The sequence below is a fragment of the Triticum urartu genome, unplaced genomic scaffold (genome assembly GCF_003073215.2).
Source record: "Triticum urartu cultivar G1812 unplaced genomic scaffold, Tu2.1 TuUngrouped_contig_4639, whole genome shotgun sequence".
Lineage (NCBI taxonomy): Eukaryota > Viridiplantae > Streptophyta > Magnoliopsida > Poales > Poaceae > Triticum > Triticum urartu.
Window position 1 is genome coordinate 1 of NW_024115243.1, and position 7,884 is coordinate 7,884.

Genomic DNA, 7,884 nt, shown 5'->3' on the forward strand with positions numbered 1-7,884 from the left:
GAGATCCCTATCGGTGAGACCGATTTTCCTAGGGTTTGTGGCAGTGGCTATGACATTTGAATTTGGCGGCGCCGGATAGAAAGAATCGGTGGGGCCGAGTTTGACTTTTCGTTTAGGTCATATGTGGATGTGAGAAAATAGTTGAGGGCTTTGGAGCATATCACTAAGCATTTTGTGTGGAGGTCATATGTGGATGTGAGAAAATAGTTGAGAGCTTCATTAAGCAACACCTCATCCCTCCTTAATAGTATTGGCTTTTCCTATAGACTCAATGTGATCTTGGATCACTAAAATAGAAAATGTAGAGTCTTAGCTTTGAGCTTGAGCCAATCCTTTTGTCCTTAGCATTTTGAGGGGTTCACTTTTCTCATCCATGCCATGCCAATCATTAAGCTTTCCTGAGATATTAATCTTGAAATAGCATTAACTCAATAAGCTATATGTTGTTAGGAATTACCAAAACCACCTAGGGATAGTTGCACTTTCACGCGCGTTCGGTACTTGATCGGTTGGATCGCAAAGACGTTCGACTACATCAACCGCGTTACTTAACGCTTCCGCTTTCTGTCTACGAGGGTACGTGGACACACTCTTCCCTCTCGTTGCTATGAATCCCTAGATAGATCTTGCGTGATCGTAGGAAAAAATTTGAAATATTGCGTTCCCCAACAATGTCATGGTTCACACATCTGCACTTTCCCCTTTTTCTGATATTTGCGGCGAACCCTAGCTATCGAATCTGCTCCAATCCACAAGGGGGCATGAAAATTGTAGGGTTTTGTTAGGCATGTCCAGCACCAGACAATCACATCATGCATTTAAATCAACAAGAGAACCGGTCATCATACATCTAAATAAAAATACAGTCATCGCCCATTTAAATTAGCAGTCCGGTACAATATACATGGTCCTAAAATGGCACTTCACAGTCTCAATTTAGCAGTATTCATGTCAAGGCCGAATAATCAGGCCACTAAACTCCAATAACTAACCGTACGTTCACCGACACCAAGAGTCACAATCATCGTTCATGAGAAAATAAAACAGGCATATGGGGCATCAGTGCAGCAGGTCACAATCAGATCTACATTGTTCATTAGACAACGGGGGACGTCAGTGCAGCAGGTCAAGGTTCAGTTCATTGCTCTTCTTCAGTCACAGCGTGCTCAGCGCTTCCTCTTCTTGAGGGTGCGCCACTGCTTGAGGAGGTACTCCACCACCTCCTCCAGGCCCGCCTTTCGGTTCTCCTTGAAGTTCCACAGCTCCGGCACCGAGTAGCGCCTGCTCGGATTGTACTCGTTCATCTCGAGCAGCGCGTTTGTCACCAGGGCGTACACCTCCCCGGCGTGCTTTTCTTTCAGTTCTCGCAGCTTCTCGTCGTCCTCCCGGAGGATTTCCTGACAAACAATGCATACATGCACGCCATTAGATAAATGATGCTAGTCCGTTCCAAAATGGAAGATGAACAATTTGTTTAATCAATAGCTTCAGAACTTGGCGCCCCCACAAGGAAGGACCTTGTGCTGGCAAAGCATTCATACAGGAATTGCGCACTGTCCAGGTGTTGTCTGAACCAAAGTACATCAAAAACATGGTGACCAAAAACTGTTTGTGCGTGCTAGAATTCATGCAAGACATGCCTACTTCATTACTACTGGAGTACATCGTAATGTGTCACTGCAGAGAAGAGTATATGTCAAATACACGCACACAGGGACCTTTCCATGCCTGCGGCACTAGTGTGCTACAGAAAGTACAGGAAAACACATGGCGTTTGCAGATGGCAGCAGAGCTTTGAGCTACAAGTATCAATGTCTCAGGTCCAATTTGCGCAGCCAAGTCATGCGATGTGCCTAACTTAGCCAAGCAAGGAACTGACAATGAACGCTCTTTTGTAAAAGACAAGATGAAACAAACTTGCCTCGGCTGAGTCCAAGCAGAGAATGTTATTTAATTTTCTCGATTTAACTGACTAAGGTACATCATATACTGCTAGGAGGGGGGTAAGTTATTAGCATGTTGTGATGTGGGTAACTGGGTACCGACTACCGAGTGTCAAAGCTTATTATCTGAAACGGTGTGGTTGCCCCACAAATAACTCCACGATAAAATGCTAGATGGACTCTGTTCTGAAAGCTGAATTATTACAGATAACTTGACTGGCATAGAACTGACTGTCAATTTCAGAGTAAAGCGATAAAAAGACAAAAGCAAGTCTTGGGTAAATACAAATCACAATGTATCAATACAATGCTACGCCAATCTCTACAAGGTACCAAATTAAGTAGATGAAGCTTAGCTAACTTGTTACTGTCAGCACAGACACATATTCCTATATTATCAAATCGTCCCTTCATCAAGCATCCATCAAATATTAACTATTGCACAAAAATAAAATAGAAAATCTAGCACAATCTAATTCCTTGGCTTGTGACACCTGGTGGCTGACAGTTTCTTGTTTTCCACCTCTCTTTTTTGCATGTAATGAAAGAACAAGGACGTAATAAATTGATGAAAGGGCGAGGATATGAACTGGTAATGAAACTAATGTTTTTGTGTCAGGCTCAAATACAGCTAGATTCAAAGCCTATAACACTATTTGGAGCCATTAACCCGGTAAGTCCATATGTTTTTACTGTGGCAGGATTCTACCATTGACAATACTTTGATCAGCAGATTAGGTACTTCCCATTTTCCTTAATAATGTGGGAATTTCTGCTACTTATGTCCCTTCAGATCACAGTACCAATTTTTCGGGGGGTACACTGAACTTGGTGTCTGGGATTCTCAGTTTTCACCACAATTTACTTATACATAGATGTACCATGTTACTGTTTGCAGAACAAGAAATTCACTCTGAGATTATTACCTTCTCTTTGCCACCATCCACGACAACTTTAAAAGGGTGCCACTCTGGATTTCTTATCTCATCCTCCCACTTTGAACAAAGAACGGAAGCAGTAACTTCTGCATCTTCTTTTGCCATTTTATTTTTGCAGGCAATCGCAAATGATTTCCGATCAAGATCACCCATCCTTTTGATGCCTATATTTGCTTGGCCAGTTGTAACATCTAAGAAGCCCTGCAACATATGCAATTGATAGCTCTAAGATGCAATTCAAACAAAATACTAGACAAGTGCAAATGCTCAAACAAAATACTGGACAAGTGTAACATCCAACTTACATCTATCAGCTTCTTCCGAGCATCTTGCAACTCATTGTCGTTCATCCTTTCCTTTATAAGCAGAATCCCATGGAGTGATTCCATCTCATTTATTTCATCATACTTCTCCCGCAGCTCCCCACTAAGTTCATCAATTTTCCTCTTCGATTCGAAGTCTTCGTCACCTGGCATATGCTTCATGACATTCAATTTTCTCTGCAGCTGTTTTATTTTTAACTCAAGCTTCTGTCTGGGATCCATTTTCTGCTCTAACTTGATAATCTCATCTATAGTAGCTTGCTTCTCTCTCTACAGTTAGCCATTTTGAGCACAGTAAGACAATCATATGAATTAGCATCAAAAGAACTCATGTGAAACAATATATCAAGGCACAAACCTTGTGTTTTTCCACAAGCTTCAGCACATTTTCGTCGGACTTCTGTTGCTCCGTTGTTGCCATCTTGAGATACTTTGCTTTGATCATGTTCTACATTCACCAGTCACCACAACAGCCTGACATGAGTGTTATGAATAAACACTGAGTGAGGGGGTACCTAATGCCATCTATATGTTGTACCTACCTACCACCATGCCCTCTCTAGAGAAAAAGTTCCATGCATTTTGCTCAAATTTTCGGAATGTCTAATGACAAAAAAAATAAACAGAAAGATGCATTTTTTTCAATGGCATGTGTTTGTGTCAGATGGACATGGGATCCTGATCACCACATCATTATTTTTCCCTCGGGTCTCTCTCTGGATTAATCCCATGTTAACGCAAGTGTACCTTGTTTGCAGCAACATGTTTTTGGTTTCTCTAGCAGACACGGCACAAGTAGTAACAGAAAGAACACTAGGGTAGTGTTTTTTGTGTTTAAGCCTAGAGGAACAATAGGTTTTTTATGTTTATTAGGCCTAGTGCAACTCTGTAATTATGAGAAAAGGGGGATTACTGATTAATAATCACCCCAAAATTGAAAGAAATATTTGCCTCTCGTTTGTGTGCATATGTGTTCTATCTTGGGCTGAGGACTCAAGTACTCCCTCCGTTCCTAAATATAAGATCCTTTAGAGATTTCACTATGGACTATATACAAAGGTATATAAACATATTTTAGAGTGTAGATTCACTCATTTTGCGGTGAGTGTAGTCCATAGTGGAATCTCTAAAAGGTCTTATATTTAGGAACGGAGAGAATAGCATCCTGAGCATTGTTCTTGTACAGTCTATATCATGTTTTTTGGGTTCTGAACACAGGAAATATTTTCTACAAAGCAATTTTGCAGTGATTTTTTCTTGCAGCATAATCTAGAAAGAAGCACCGAAAAAATCAAATATCATCCATAACAAACAAAAACAGATGACACAAAACTAATTTCCATATGATTTTCTTATGGGGGACATTGTACCTTTTCCTTTTGCTTATCGAGATTCCTTCTGTCAGAGTCGTTACGCACAACAAGGTCATGAAGCTGCTTGGGTTTGAACTCAAGATCATGCATCTTGGAATCCAGTTCCAAACAGACCTTCTGATTCTCGTCGATGATGATCCGAGAATGCCTACGAGCAAGCTGCTGCATCTTGTGGATTCCTGGTGACAATGCAAGCCCAGAAGGCATTAAATAGTTGCAAGGTCCCAATTCTCAAAGCAAAGAAATGCAGGCATATAAGTATGTTGTTCTACCATAACACAAGCACAGAACATATAAACAGAAAGAGTTGGCAACTAACCATTATTATATCTCTGGACGATCGGCTCCTTTTCCTCCAATCACCCTGCCAAGTGAGCTGGTCCTCTCACAGTACTGCTTAGATTCAAGCTCCTGGACATGCTTAGCCTTCACCTGAATCCGGCTGGCCAAATTGGCCACCAGCTTGTCGGTTTTGGGCGTTCCTTCGCTCTCAAGCTCTGCAACAGATTTCAGATCATCGTTCCTCTGCAGGTATTCCCCGACCAGCCCTGGAGCCCGTTGGTCATCGGCCCTCGCAACCCACCCAAACCGACCAACCTGGTTGGGGTTATAGCCATTGGATTGATACTATAAGATGCGTGTGTGCTGACATGGTTTGTAGTACTATTTTTATCTGTTTTTGTTTTTGTTCTCAGGAGTGACTAGTATAGAATCTGAGCTCCCAGTGCAAAAATAGAAAAAGCAACCTAAGCCACTGGATTAGAGATCAATGGTACAGATTCTGGTGGAGGGGCATGTTCCCACTTAATGTCCATTTCACGAAAACCCCCCTACCAACACTTGAATATAAAACATGACTTTTACAGTTACAACCTCAAGTCACTCGTCCATTTCCAAATTAGCACAACGTTGATGTCATCCCCCTAGAAGCTTGTCAATATTTCAGTACGTGAGAAAGTTGACCCATCCCCTTCAAGGTTCAAGCACAACTCAACGTACATGTTCTCTCTAAAAATTAAGAACTAAATGTACAGGCCAAACTTATGTTTCGAAAATAGAACAGATATGGCAGAAAGAAAACTGTCCCTCAAGGCAAAAATAATAATTTATTCCAGACTTGGTTAGCACCTTCTAAACTTATTACAAACTATATTTGCCAGTCTTGTTGCTTGATCTTCACAGCCAAGCAACAGAAATGCCGCAATGATCGAAATGATTGAAGTAAATACAATGAACATATATCTTGATAAATGTAGAGGGCTCTAGCAATTAAACAAGAAAACTACTAAATTCATTTATAACTATTATGCAACACTAAATTAAAGTCAACATTAAGCTTCTCTAGTAATAAACACCCACATCTCAATAGGATGGCGAAAATGAATTTCACAAGGTATTCTATTTCTGGTCCACTCTGATCCATATACATGGCCTGATTAACATGACAGGACCATTTAAAGCACATGACCGACAACAAAGGATTTAAATTATCATGCAGACAAATGAGTTTTGCTCCTGCAATTGTAAGCAAGGGAAGCCTCTGCTAAGCGCTTCTTCTCTCCATATGTACTCCTGATGCTTCTGGTTGTTAAAGCATCATCCATCTACAAATGAAGACAAATTAAGAAAAAAAATTATAGTTCACATCAGAAGGAAGAAATTGAAAATAAATTATGATCGTTGGTAGACTAAATGGTTGTAAGGGAGAAAAACAGAGCAAGCTGTAACAAGCATATATGTTGTACTTTAACCACTAGAATAGTACATTTAGGTGACTAGCATGAAAATTAAGTAAGATTGTCAGAACTGAAAACATTGACCAGAGTGCTACATCCTTTGCAAGTGAAATACCAACATCAGTAGAATAACCCAAAAGAATTGCCTGCAGCAGAGGTGTAGTGCTTAAAAAGTATTTAATATTAATAATACAAATTTCTAGGCTTGAATAACAGTTTATGTCCTAATCATGTGTGTGCTTCACAATTAAGAATGGGTGTTAAGTTCTTTTTCTAACTCGTAGATGAGGAAAATGTAACATCTTACAATAAATGAGTGGAGCCTTGTTAGAATGCTGCATCACAAAAATGTATGGCAGACCAGTGAAGAGAAAAGAACAAGAATACCATATGGCAAAATATATTCAAAGCTTAACAATGACCGATCACTTGTATCATCAGAAAAGTGAAGGTGTAATTTGATGTTGTTACAAGTTCCAACTCTTAATTGTTTTGTTCAATATCAAGTTCACCTGACTTCCAATCAACCAGAACAGTATGATTCAGGAATGCTCGTATAGAATAAGAAAATTGCAACCGAGCATTGATTTAAAGGCAAGTAACCCTCATCGCTCAAACTTATGAACTGAAGAACATACTTTATGAATGTTTGACAGATGCAAATTATTATTCTAAATCAATAGTAAACAAATAATTTGATGGCGTGCATAAATGGTAGTCTTCAAAGCAAGAAGTGCAAACCTCCACTCTTGTGTTATATTATTCTTAGAGCATGTCCTTGCATCACAGAACACCGCTATCATACAAATGATGCATTTCCGTGGAGCATATAAAGCTAGAAGTCTATTGTCACATCTCATACATCCCAATATGACTTGCTTGTCAGACTTACTAGAGCATCAGCGCCAATTTTTAACAGAGTAATAACATTGTACTTGACCAAGATCAAAACTTGACTAATAAACATGGACAAGTATCTATTGTGTGAAGTATTGGTAGTTGGTACATATTCCCTTTCTGTATAGAAAATCAAGAGTTTGGGCATTGTTTAAGATGGTTAAAGGAGATGGTAATGATGGCCAATTTTAGTTTGTGTAATCTTTAGACCTGTGTGTTTTTTGATACAATATCACAACTTTCTTTTGAAGAAAAAAAGAGAGCCCCCTCTCTGGTTTCCTTTATATAAAACCAATGTCTTACTAGTTGCTACAGAGAAGGGAAAAACATCTAAAGAACTCTGGAAGTGTTTCGGTTTATTTAACAGTAGAGCAAGTCTAAATAACCCCTGGACTGGGGAAGCTCAAATTACACGCATATAGGAAGCTAACAATTAAAAAACTAAAAAATGTTATAAAATAGGAATTCAACGAACATAAGCATCATCTCATAATGAGTCCCTCACCATGGTGATCGAGGACCTGGCACATGCGGCCGTCGATCTGCGTCATCGCGAACACGTCCGTGATGTGGGACTTCCGACCAGTCACCAACCCGTCATATAGTCCAGCACGGTGAAGGTCGGGTGGTGCTCCTGTGGAGCAGACCGCGGCAGAGGCGGATGTGGCCGGCAC

The 7,884-nt window shown here is 40.1% G+C and overlaps 1 pseudogene; it reads right to left on the reverse strand.

The window, feature by feature from the left end:
- Positions 1 to 1,166: 1,166 nt before the first annotated feature.
- On the reverse strand, positions 1,167 to 7,761 carry LOC125528107 (annotated as a pseudogene).
- Positions 7,762 to 7,884: the final 123 nt, after the last annotated feature.